General features: G+C 36.8%; 1 protein-coding gene across 1 annotated transcript in view; it reads right to left on the reverse strand.

Annotated features, from left to right (window-relative positions):
• sema3b (sema domain, immunoglobulin domain (Ig), short basic domain, secreted, (semaphorin) 3B) overlaps positions 1-11,965 on the reverse strand; it is a 63,852-nt gene extending 51,887 nt beyond the window's left edge. Inside the window, exon 1 of the mRNA XM_037976992.1 lies at positions 11,460-11,965. The gene's annotated coding sequence lies outside the window, so the exon portion shown is untranslated. The remainder of the gene's footprint in view (positions 1-11,459) is intronic.
• Positions 11,966-12,973: the final 1,008 nt, after the last annotated feature.

Raw genomic sequence — 12,973 nt, forward strand, 5'->3', positions numbered from 1 at the left:
AGTGGTTAGGGGTTTTTGGCCCAGGACTAGGGTTAGGGTCTCCTCGGGGTTGGAGGAGTTAGGGTTTTTTTGACCAGGGCTAGGGTTAGGGTCTGTTCGTGGTTTGAGGGGTTAGGGCTTTTTGGCCCAGTGCTAGGGTTAGGGTCTCCTCAGGGCTTAACTACAGGACCTCACCGACTACCCACTGAGGCATCATAAATCACCATGTGAACTTTAACTTTCACACCCCATGGTTCCTAGTCTCTCACAAGTCTTGTTTCCTTGGCCAGTGACTGCAGTCATCTTTTTTTTTCCTTATTCATAACATGCGTTTCAATGTATCTGTGTATAGTCACTGGTAAACCTGCACATATGTTACTTTTTTTCTCTCTCTTTATCCCCTATATAAACAAATTTTGTTGTTATTTTACCAACTTTAAATAATCTAAATGACAAAATTAATATATATTTTTTTCAAATCAGGAAAAAGCACACAAACTAATTTTATACATTGTGGCAAGACTTTTGCAGAGATCCTTAAAATGTTTTTGTGCTTTTCTTTTTAGAAAGGTTTACTAAAAATATGCTTATGGTTGGTTTAGGTGCAAGAATAGGCTATAGGTTTCTTTTTTCTGTGGCATGAAGGTGTGTTTAGGTACTTAGGTTTGTTGAACTTGTCACAGCTTGCCCCTTTTCCCCCCCGTCTGATTTTGATTTTGAGCACACAAAGACCAAACTCCACACAGGTTGCTGGTCACTCATTGTGCCGAAGGCAGACAGATAGCAACCAAAGGCTCAGAACACCAATCTTTAGAAAAACAATCAGTTTACTCTCTGCTGATGAAGTTCTAGTTTGTACATATCTGCCAGTTAGATAATGATGAGCACATGAAAGTTTTTTTTTTCTAATATGGTGAGGCCACATGCTCAGTCCTGGAAAAAAAGTAGAAACATGTTGGGCTGGTTAATAGGTACACAAAGCCCAAAACTGATAGCTAAAACAGCAAACAACAAAACGACCTAAATGGAAGAAGGTATGTCATGCTCTTAGACAGTTATCTGCACTTTCTCTGAAATAAATGAGGAAATGTGAGATTTTAAGACCCGTTTAATACGTTTGCTTCCACATATGTCTTCTGTTGCCCATTCCATCCCTCTGAGTCATCGCTTTTATTTGACGGATGAAGCAGATAAAAGACAAAACACCACAACAGAACCAAAAGTTTACAAAAGTATTTAATAAAAAAACATACTGAAAACACAAGTTTAGACAATTGAACAAAAAATATATTTTAGAGTGCAAAAAAATATGCAAAATAACACTACTATAGTATTTAAGAAAACAAATGGGAAAATAAGATCTGTTTTTTTTTATTATACATTTATCTTTTATTCTTTTAAGCCTAATTAAAACATGACATTTTGATTTGGGTTTGGTTTTTTTTCTAGTTTTTCAAAATGTTAGTTTTAATTTTTAACGTAATTGTTCTATTTTGTAACTAGGTTTTCTATTTTAAACATGTTTTTATTGTTGTTGACTTTTGCATCTCAGAGTCAGCAGTTCTCTTCTAAATTGAGACTGTAACAAGAAGAAGACAAGAAATTGTGAAAGGGCAAAAAAAGGATAAAAGGTTACAAGAAGCTTTTTAATGAAAAAGAAAAGGAACAAAGTCAGAAAGATCTAAGCAGACCTTGCTTCAAACAAGGAGAACAAAGTAATTTGTCTTTCTTTTTAGTTTAAAAGCTGTAATCACACTAAGGTTCGTTGCCTTTAGCAAAATGTTGCAGTCAGTTTCACATTAATCCATCACTGGTTTCAAAAATTATTCCCTCACAATCTCATTTACCATCTTCTCTTCTTTCCTCATTGTACAACTCTGAACAGTCACTGTCAACATTTAAGTTATCTGTCAGACATATTGTCACACATTACAAATATATGCATAGAAATGCACACAATTTATGCATGTAGGAAATTCAAAGGAGATACAGCAACAGATTTTCTATCTTTTATCTACATGAGAATTCACATTTTAGGGGCTTGTCAAAAGATATGCAGATACAAAATCAGGTCTACGAGGAATATAATGAGCAATATAATAAATATATTCAGTCAGATGCATGAAAACTGCCTTTTGAAGCCTCCTCTCATATACTCTGCATATTCTCGTCCAGCTTTCAGTAACAGATCACATAAACAGACTGTCCAGCATAGGAGCTTATAATGAATCATTATCTGAATGTTTTCATTACTCCTCTTGTGAGGTAGCTTTTTTGTTTTGTTTTTTAAATTTTCACACTACAACAGAAGCATAAAGAACGTATGGTATGTCCTTGAATATGTCCCTGAATATGTTCCATGTAAATGTCTCCAAAAATTACCAAACCCCCCTCCCCCTCCAAAGAGGGGGAGGGGGGTTGTTATATGATGTCCAGACAGAATAAAATAAAAAACCTGCACTAATGTTTCTGATGTAGGAGCTGGGCAATGACATTTTATCATTTTCTTTTCTTTCTAGAACCAAAAACTGAGACCTACACTCACTGTTTGCACAGTTTTATTACCCAGTTTTGTGCAGAATTTGAAGGATTTTGAACTTACTCCACTTAACAACATTTAACGCTTTTATAATGGGCAGGTGGTAAATTTGCCTTGCAGTTTTCAGGCACCTTCACTTTAAAAGCTTAGGTCACACATCCTGTAAACATTGACATCTGTAATAATACAAATAGTGATTAAAAGTCTTTGCTGTTAAATGACACACTGTAACTCTAACAATGATTTGGAGATAGAGACATCGCAGGCTCAAAGTTAACTATTAAATGTGAATTTATCTCTCTTATGAAGTGGCCAGTTGAAATTTTCCTGCTCCACCTGATGGCAAATTTAGAAACTGCACTTCAAGTCAAGTTCAAACTGTTTATGTACAATTAAATAAATGTTACATATATTTTGTTATGTGTTGTTTTAGATACCATTTACTCAAACTCTGTGTGAGAAAAATCAAATCTGAACACAAAACAATCAGTCTAACAAACTCTTGCATATTTACATTCAGGGCTGCATTTTCCACTGAGCTGTGAATATTTAGAAGTCTTAAGTCTTTCCACATTCTGCATTGCAAAAAGCATCACTTTATGCCTTTTCCACAAGAGCAGATGGCCCACAGCCTCCAGCTAAAATACCTATCTGTCCTTCTGGAAATCTCATTTTATTAATGACCACAGTTTTAAATACATATTAAATGTGTTTCCTTCAAACAGTTTGTCATGATACCACTGTGGTTTGAATCTGCTGTACGTGTGTGTGTGTGCTTAGTATTTTATGAGCTCCTGTATTTTCTCTTTAGGTCAACGTTTGTTTCACCTCTTTGTGACAGAGATATGGAAGCAATTAAATTTGTAAATGTTTGTTGGCTATTTGAAGCATGCTCAAATAAACAAAAAGAATACGCTTTATTGGTACACAGATGCATAAACAGACACACACATGCACAAAGAAAGGGAGACACGCCCATTAAAAACCCCAGGTGTGATTTGTAGAGATGGAAGCTCTGTGAAGGTGAACCCCATGGTGAGCAAAGGCAGGGTGCTGTGCTGTTTGTGTGTGTGTATGTGCATGTGTGTGTTGGCCCTTTCATGTATTCAGAAGTCTGTAATATCTGTACTTGGGGCCGGTTGTCATGTAGACAGCCCTCTCGAAAGAAAGGTGTGCAAAGAAGCAGACAAACAAAATAAAATTGATGTTTTCAACATGGTGATGTTAGCTTTCCAAACTAAATAATAATTGAAAAAAATTATAATTTAGGAAAGAGCATAGATTTATAGATCCTGCAGGACTTCAGTAAATGGCAGGGTTGGAAGATGGAGGGATACAGCTTTTATCTGGAGGAGGGGAAGCCAAATTAGAAATGTTGCATGATCCCCCCCCTCCTGGGACAGAGTCAATTAGCCTGCCTGGAGGAGCTGCCAAGAGGCTGGGGGATGGTGCTGATAAGGAGGGTGGTGGTGGGCGCGGAGTGGTGCTGTGGGGACGAGATGAGACAGGACAAGGCCAAAGGGCTTAGCGGAAAGGTATTCATAGGGTGGTGTGAGGAGAGCAATTACATAAAATGTTGTGTGGTTCTGCTGGTGGAGCAGGTCGCCCACTCATCTTATCAGTGGTCGTTTAATTCAGGTTATGTTTCAGTGTCCATTAAGTATAAAGATGGGAATTCCCAAATGAATCTTGATGGTCATATTAACATGTATATAGGACATTATACCCTTACTGTAATGAGTATGGGCCATGAGAACTAAGTATGAGTCTGAAACTCACTGGAGACACAGAAGATTGATGGGGGGGAAAAAAAGGATTGAAGGGATGATGGTGTAGGTGTGGCAGCAGCTGTTCTGCAGGATTAAACTCTGTATGGAGTAAAGATGCTGAAAGCTCTGAAAAAAATTTCATTTTTACATCAGATCAATATATCAAACCACAGCTGGCGATACAAACTGGCTTTAGCTGAAAATGAGCATCAAAATATCATGTTGTACTGAAAAACCTTGAAAAACAAAACCTTAAATAACTTGACATTGCAAACGATGTACTTTTTTCCTTTAACATTTTTTCTATCTGAGCAGCTGTTGAGCAGCAATAAGCAGGATTGTAGGAGATGAGAAGAAGGTGGAGAATGGGGGTGGAGGAATATAAACAGAATGTATAGGTGCCATCAAAAGTCAAATCTGAAAAATAAAGGCATTGGTCATTTTGAATTTTTTTTTACAAAGATCACCATTTTAATGTTTATTATTGGTTATTTTATGAGGAAAAACCTAAAAATAATAGCCCTGTATTTTTTTCTTTTTTTAATGCTGAGACTATGTTTATCTGTGCTCTTTTAATGGTTTGTGAAATTGTGTGGAGCGATCGATAAGTGGGATGCTTTGTTCTATTTCTTCTTTGTTTAATTTGGTATTTTGAACATTTTAAATAAACCTTGTTTAAAAATAAGAGAATAAAGGCCCGTCCAAGAAGAAGACAGGAATATATGTGAAGAAAAGCTACAAATAAGCAAGGGAATAAAAACAGGAAATAAGTGAACAATAACAGCTGAAATCAAAGTTAGAAAGATGAAGCCGAGCAAATGGTTTTACTTTAAACTACCAAATGTTAACTCAGTAATAGGTTAAATTTAGAAGGTCTGGTGGATGTTCACACTGGTCCTTTTAACTGAAATAGCAAAATCAACCAGTCACAGTTAGAAAAGGAAAAAATTCAGTTTGTAAAATCCCTCGAATTTTTGTTTTTGTGTGTGTATGAGTTTACCAAATGAAATGTCAGACAGTACATGTGTGTGGTATCATTACTAGAAGCAGCAGAAGGTGGCAGGTATCTGAGTGACGGGTTAAAGAGGCAAAGTGGAAAGAGCATAGACTGCATGGCACATGCTCAGTAATGTGTCACCAGGCATGCCTGTGTCTCCTTCCTTATCTGACAGGCACACTGCAGAACAGCAAAATCCTCTGCATAAGCCCCTCAAGCTCTCCCTTGGGACATACATTGTGTGTCTATGTAAAAAAGTAGAGAGTCCCTGAAACTGTAGAGTGTGTGTACGTGTGTGTGAGAGAGACATGGTGGGAATCTCGTTATTTTCCCATCTTTCTGGATAAAGCCCACTAAATTCCACCTCACCTTCGACATCACATGACTGCTCAAGGAGATGGGACAGGACAGGCCTGGAGTCCTCTAACGCACGGGTACGCATACACACACAACTACACAAACTGAGTGCAATTACTGGTCAGTCTGGCAAAGGAGAGGCTGTTCTGCACTAGAGACAATTTCAGCAGATCATTCAAAGAAATGGAAGAAACTAGGAGAGACAGAAAGTATGTTGGAGGGCAGAAGAGCTGAAGGAAGTGACAGATGGTAAAAGCAAGAAAGAAAGCAGAAGAACAGACATCTTTACATAGGTCCACGATCCAGTGTGATAAATTAAATTCTTTAGTATAGCTTGGTAGTATATTTCTGACCTGTCTGGGAATAACTTGATTACGTGATTTTCAGAGATCGTTTAATGCCAATTTGGCACAATGTTACAATAACTATTATTAAATATTTTTGGAGGGAACGGGCAGATCCTCTTATTCATGTTTCAGAATAAAACCTAAGAAAAATAGAATCGTGTAACGCCACACTGACAGGAGCAAAAGTACAAATATCCAGAAAAAAATGTTGTTCAGCAGCTGTGTTAAATCAAAGTATTTTATCTTATAGCATTTTAGTAAATTGTTTAAAATTGATTAAAACAGACTTAATAATAAAAGTCTTACATTTCTGCAATGCTCTGAGAGATGTGGTAAAATTTTACAGCCTCTGTTAACTTTTAAAAAATAAATGCAATTACATTTCATTTATTATTTGATTTGGCAGAAATGTAAACATAAACAAGAAGTCATTTAACCAAATGAAATGGTTAAAACACGGTGTATCATTAACTACAATTACACTACATCATACCTACATTAAGACCACCACTTTTTCGGAAAATCCATGCCAGCTCATTTAAAAACCATGTCATGATTGCAAAGAATTAAGCCTTAATTATCAATACTAAAAGCTGCCTTTTTTGGCCTCTGATCAAAAGCAGCATTTTTCCCTTGTTTCCAGAGTCAAGGATTCAGTCATCAGGCTTATCCTAAAGAGTCAAAACAATCTATGTTTTGGATTTATTATCCCAAGAACAAGTCAAGGCTAAATGTTGTTAGGAGCAATGGCAATTTTAGGAAATTATTAGCCTAACACTAAAGCCTTTTTGCACATATACTGATGCATCTAGTCCCAGTTTGTTTGATTCACAATACTTTTGTATCATTATTTCCAACATTACTAGCGTTTTGAACATACATGCATGTTCAGTTAAGCATAAGGGATGACAAACAATGCTAACTGCTAACAACACTAACTTTAGCTCTGCAACTTGAACACACTAGAGATTTAACCATTGTTGTGGAAACATTTTCCATAACCATGCTGTCCTCTTCAGACACACAGCCATACACAGACACTCACATCACTTCTAAGATCCATTCAGAATGACCAATTCACATAACATGCACATCTGAGATGACCCTGAAATAGACTGGTGATCTGTCTCGGGGGTAACCTGCCTCTCGCTTGTTGACAGATGAGAAACTCCAGCCTCCAGCGACCCCGAATAGAATGAAGCATGTTCAGTAAACGAATAAGGGAATAAACACCACAATTTGGTATTTTGATGCCACAAAGCACCACACAACATTTTTATGTTGTAGGAACAAAATAAAAATCAATTTCTCTCAAATGTCTCAGATGCCAATGGAACATGATGACCCCCGATCCCAAAATCCAACATCTGCTGGGCTTTGCAGAGACATTTCACAGCAGAAAGAGTTCTAGTATTGAAATTAAACTGGCAACCAGGAGTAACGTTTATCTGATCATGACATCAGAATAGGCAGCAGCTCTGCGTGGCTCGTTCATCAAAACATTTTAAGTTTTTGTCTTGGTATCATGCACAAACAAAATTTTCTGAAACGTATTCTTTCTATTAAATATCCGTCTCTGTTTGATACATGAAGCTTTCTGCATAAAGTTAACTGCTAAATGTCCCTCGTAAAGTTTTGCGTTATAGTGATGAAATTTATTGCTGATCCTTTAGATTTAACATCTGGGTTTTATAGAAATCTCTCTTACTCTCAACTACTAATTTAATGAAGAGAATTAAGTTCGGTGACTCACTTTATCTTGAACATTACAAGCTTTTTGCCAAGTACAAACAATTTGTTCTGTTCCGTTTCTCCTTCTTTTACAGTCAAACTGAATGCCAACATGTTTTACCTCACAGTTGTTGTATTTTGCCTGAAGTACTCAGTCATTAAATCCATGGTGGACTTTTCTTTAGAAGTCTTTGCTCTTGTTTTATTTTTTCTTTGATGCTCCCTCACAGTGAACACAATAATTTTTGTGCTATTTGTCTTACTCACATTAAAAGGTTGAACTTTAAAAATCAATCAAGGTTTTACCTCCGTTACACCTTTGTGTTACAAAGTGATGCATTAGGAAAATTCTTTTTGGTGACTAAAGTTCAACTGTTTTCTTACCAAAAAATTCATCCATCCTTTGGTTAAGGTTATCCACACATGTATTGAACTTGATCTCTGTTCTTTTTCATTGTGTCTACATCTTCATTAATAAACTCATTTATTCCTCATGTTGAGTGTTCTGCTGCTTTTGTGTATTTTTAAAACTATAGATAACTATGTGATACATTTATATTTTAGCTTTTTTTGTATGACAAGAATCTAAGTTCACCATGCCCAATGAAGCACAACATGTACTGCAAACTATAGAAAAGGTGTTTGGCAATGTAGAAAACACATAGTTACTCTTAGGCATAAATGATGTTAGGACATTAGACACAATTCTGTCTAAATTTAGTAATTGTATGAATATTTATGTAAACAAAACTTAATTTAACCACAAACAATACCTTCTGCTTTTTATCTTTCATACACATCTAGATTTAAACCTTCATTAGTTCTAGTTTAAGTATCTGTGGGCATTTTTATTTTAATCAAGAGGATTAGAAAAAAAGCCTTAAAAATAAATAATAAAGCGAACATGATGAAAGTTTGATGCTGACAGCCTTTTGCTTTTTATTTGAATGAGGGAATAACCTCCTCTCCCATCTGTCCCCTCTGGCTATAGGCAAAAAAAGGTCAATATTTCAAGAGAGCACAGCCACTCATAAAATATTTCAAACAAAAAAAAAACCTGACATTGTAGCCTCTTCTAAGAAAAACAAGCAACTGAGATAGAGCAATAGACCAACATGGCCAGTCCATGTGAAGATTTCCATCCTGCGGTTGGTGTTGAAACTTACTTCTCTAAAACTTTTCTATTTCTGTTGAAGACATTGGCTTCCCACTTTCTGCTGAGCTGGTGGATATTTTTCCATCTGAGCAAAGGGTTAGGGGAGAGGTCAATGTGTTTTTTTCTGCTGAGGGCGAGTTGAGCAAGGGGTTAATGGGTTTTAAGGTGTGACACTGGATCAGTCTACAGGCACTTCAACCGTAAAGTTATCTTGGTGGTCGATTCACTGCCAAGCAATCAGCAGACACCCACCTTGAACCCACTAGCAATGTTAGGTTAAATAAATGTCCACTTTGCTGCTCTCTGAGGTAAAATGATGAAAGCATATTCAGCCTGTGGCCATGTGGTAAAAGTGATATTTAGTACATGTGCTGTTAGACACACCAAGGTTGTTTGTCCTGGGAAAAATCCTCTGACACACTATCAGCAGTTTATTTGGAAAACACAAGGTGAGAGATGGGGTAATTATCACGAGCACCAACAGACACTGTGCTGAACAAAGACTGACAAAAACATGAAAAACAAGGTCAACGCATTGCAGAAAGGCATCTGTGTCCCAGAAATGCGGAAAAAACAGATATTTTAATAAAAGCTTCTCATTTAAAAATATTTTGTGCCTATAATGTATTTATTTTGTTGTGTCTTTTACTAAACAAATGAAACAAAACTACAAAAAACAAACCCTTGGACACAAAGGCCTGATCTAATTTTACCCCAATCATAACTTTCATTCAATGCCAAGAGTTTTTAAAATATTTTACTATGAAACATGACATCACTTCAAGAAACTAATACATCATCAATTGCCACAGATCACATTTGTTTGTTTGTTTTGTGAAAGCCAAGTCACACGCCATGATGTTGGTTTTCATGCTTGTTAAGGAAGATTTACAATGATACTAAATGGAATACATCAAACTAGACCTTGTAATAGTTGTACCAAAGAAATGTATCTAATGAAGAAAAAAATAAAACAAATTACTCACACTTGTGAGGTTCTTTCCTCGTGCGGCTCTTAACTCTTAGTTTGAAATGTGGACCTGCAAAATCTCAGGCTGAAGGACCAAATAGCCCAACCACTTCACCCTACCCTTACATCTCAACAAGAACTGGGACATCCCAACTACCCCTTGGTGTAAACACACAAAACACAAGTTTAAATGGCAATAGGTGGGATAAGGGGTGAACTGGCATTCACCCAAAAACTAAAACACAGTGCAGCAAAACAGCTATTTAAATAGGTCACTTTTAAAGTAAAATGCACACACAAAACTGAAAGTTTAAATGTTGAAAAAAATTAAACATTTACCAGTACAGTAAACTGAATGCTTAACTACACTACAGTCAACAGACAACACTATAATGCAACAACTTCTTGGACCGTGGCCACGAAGGTAAAGCAAGGGTTAATTTGTGGGCCCAAAGGTATGATAATAGAAGGGTTCTTGTGCCAGATGGACTTGGAGTGGAGGGGCTACATGACAGACCCACCTGTAGGCCTGAAACCAAACTGCACACAAAACAGAAGATTCTTACTGACAGGAGGAATGAATAAGAGCCAAAGTACACAAGGAACACAGACACACAAAGCTCTACTGAAGTATGTGAATAGTTGGAATGATGGTGAGAACAAAAAGGAGAGGACAGGAGAGGGAGAACAGATCAAAGCAAAGCAGAGTGGCATGGGATAAGTCTGCCATTATTTGAAGGACTGTAGTAAAACCCTGCAGAAAAGTTAAGTTAATTAGATTAAGAACGAAAAGTGGTGGAGTGTAATCGGATGAAGGTTCGAGGAAAGAGAAGATAAATGAAATATACAATAAACAGCAGGTGGCAAAGTGGGGAAACAACTTCTGATTTAATGTCTGTGAAATCTTAAATATTTTATTGCCTTTTTACAGTCATTACTTTGCACTTATTAGATCTCGTTGTGTTCTCAAACCTAAAGAAAAGTTACTTTAGTGTTACATATTAAAAGCCAGCTGAAAAAGACGGACTGTCTGCAAAAGCAATAATAACTCCCTCCAAATCCTCCACTTCCACTGGTGCACCATCAGGAACTAAAAGATCCAAAACACACACTCCCACAAACATGCACAGTCTTTTCCTTTCCTAGTTTAAGCTGTGATAAATCACCCACTGATTAAATTCAGTTAAATACCAAACCCACAAAAACTTCTTTCTTGCTCCTTGTAAAAATCCCTCCACACACACACACATACACTGTCCAGTAACAAACCAATGAAACAAACCTAATGGTCAGAACAGGAATGAAACAAGGAATACAGCAGAGCTTTAAAATGTGAAAAATCTATCAGTTCCACAAACCTGAAGAAGGAATCCCTCCCCCAGCTTTAGTTAGACATTCAAGAGATATTTAACACTTTTTAAAGTCTGTTATAAATAATCACTTTAAAATCAGAGATGTTCTACATTTCACTTCAGCCCACAAACACACACATTTCTACTTTTGTTCATCATCAAATTAACACTTCAGATAAATATCTTTGCTTGGAATGAGACTGTCATGAAAGACAAAAAGGTGCTGAAGCTTCGTGGATGATATAATAAATCACAATCTGACCTTCATCAGTAGCTTCCTCTGCTTGTGTCCCGTTTCAGTCCTCAGCCCCTCTGAATCACTTTCCCCTTGGCAGGTGCCGTCATGGTCAAATAGTCCAAAGGAAAGAGCTGAAAGGACTGTTCTTTTATTTATTTTTTTTGCTCTCTGACTTTTTTCTTTTTTAATCCCTCTCTGAGTCCTATAGAGATTTGTATTACTAAGAAAAAAAAAGCTGTATTTATGTGTGAGTGTGTGTTCTCACAACTCCAAAGGTCCTGGAATTCCCGAGTCCTGCGCTAAAGAGCGAGCATGGCTGAGCTCCCTCTGTCTCTCCTACTGCACTCCTTTCCCTCCCATCCTGGCAGAGAGGAGGGGAAGACACTCAGGGGGTGGGACAGAAGACAGAAGCTGCTTTTAGCAAACTCTTTCTCTATCTGCTCTTCTTCCTCTTGCCTTTTCCAACCATGCTCTTTTCCTTATGTCTATTTCTTTTGCCTAACTTTTTTACGCTCTGTCTTTTGGCTTGTCTTCTGTGACCAATACTCTTTCACTGCTCGGCAAGGCGTGAAAAGCGGAGCTCTGTGTCACACACACTCACACACTCTTCTCTTTCTTTCAATGCCACTCCCTCTGCCACAGTCACACAGCTACAGGACGCTTTTGTTTAACAGAATGTTTTTATATCACTCAGGCTTTTGGGTAAATAAAGGTTAAATAAATAACCCAGGGGAGCTTGTCTATCCCCTACAATTGATATTTAGTACAATTTAAGTCCAAATATGCAGGTAAATGTGAATTAATGTCTTTGTATGATTTCAACTTAGGTTATTTCCAAAAGTTGACATATTCTTCAAAATGTCAAGCCATCCAACAGTTCTTTATTTTTATTTTTTCTTAAGTTTCTTGTTCTCTATTTTAATCAAGCTAAAATGTTTGATTTGCACGACTGACCAATTTCAAGGATTACACCTTATCATATTCTAAACACCACTGTAGTTAGCATTTTATACACTTTGCTTCCAGTTTCGTTTCTCTTAACGGGTAATGTTTGCTTAGCTATGAACTTTGCATTTCAGTCCACATTCATGTGCAAAACACCTACAGTACCATTGGGGTAACAATTTTAAAATCACAATGCAGATTTAGGCATTATTCTTGTTCTTGGGCTCATTGAACATTTTGAATGTTTTTGCATCAAACATCTTGATTCAAGCAGCAACATAGCAGTGATTGGTCAGTGCAGGTAAGCATCCAGGTAGCCATTCACCACCTTTTCATTTAGTCCTAGGTTGTTTTTGTTTGGTTTGCTGTTCTGTATTTATCTGCACTTTTTGGGTTTGTGGGGTTTTACAGTGTTTTTACATATTTTGTTTCCTATGTTCTTTTTTTTTCTTGTCTCAGTGACAACTTTTTGGATTTTTCTAGGTTAATGGTTCTGTTTTCTGCTTCTCTTTAAACTACAACCTCATAACTGTAAGATCATTTCAATCATTGACCCAGAAAACAGAGTAATTTTAAGACCCTTGTTACAACTG

Source organism: Kryptolebias marmoratus, linkage group LG8 (assembly GCF_001649575.2).
Source record: "Kryptolebias marmoratus isolate JLee-2015 linkage group LG8, ASM164957v2, whole genome shotgun sequence".
NCBI lineage: Eukaryota > Metazoa > Chordata > Actinopteri > Cyprinodontiformes > Rivulidae > Kryptolebias > Kryptolebias marmoratus.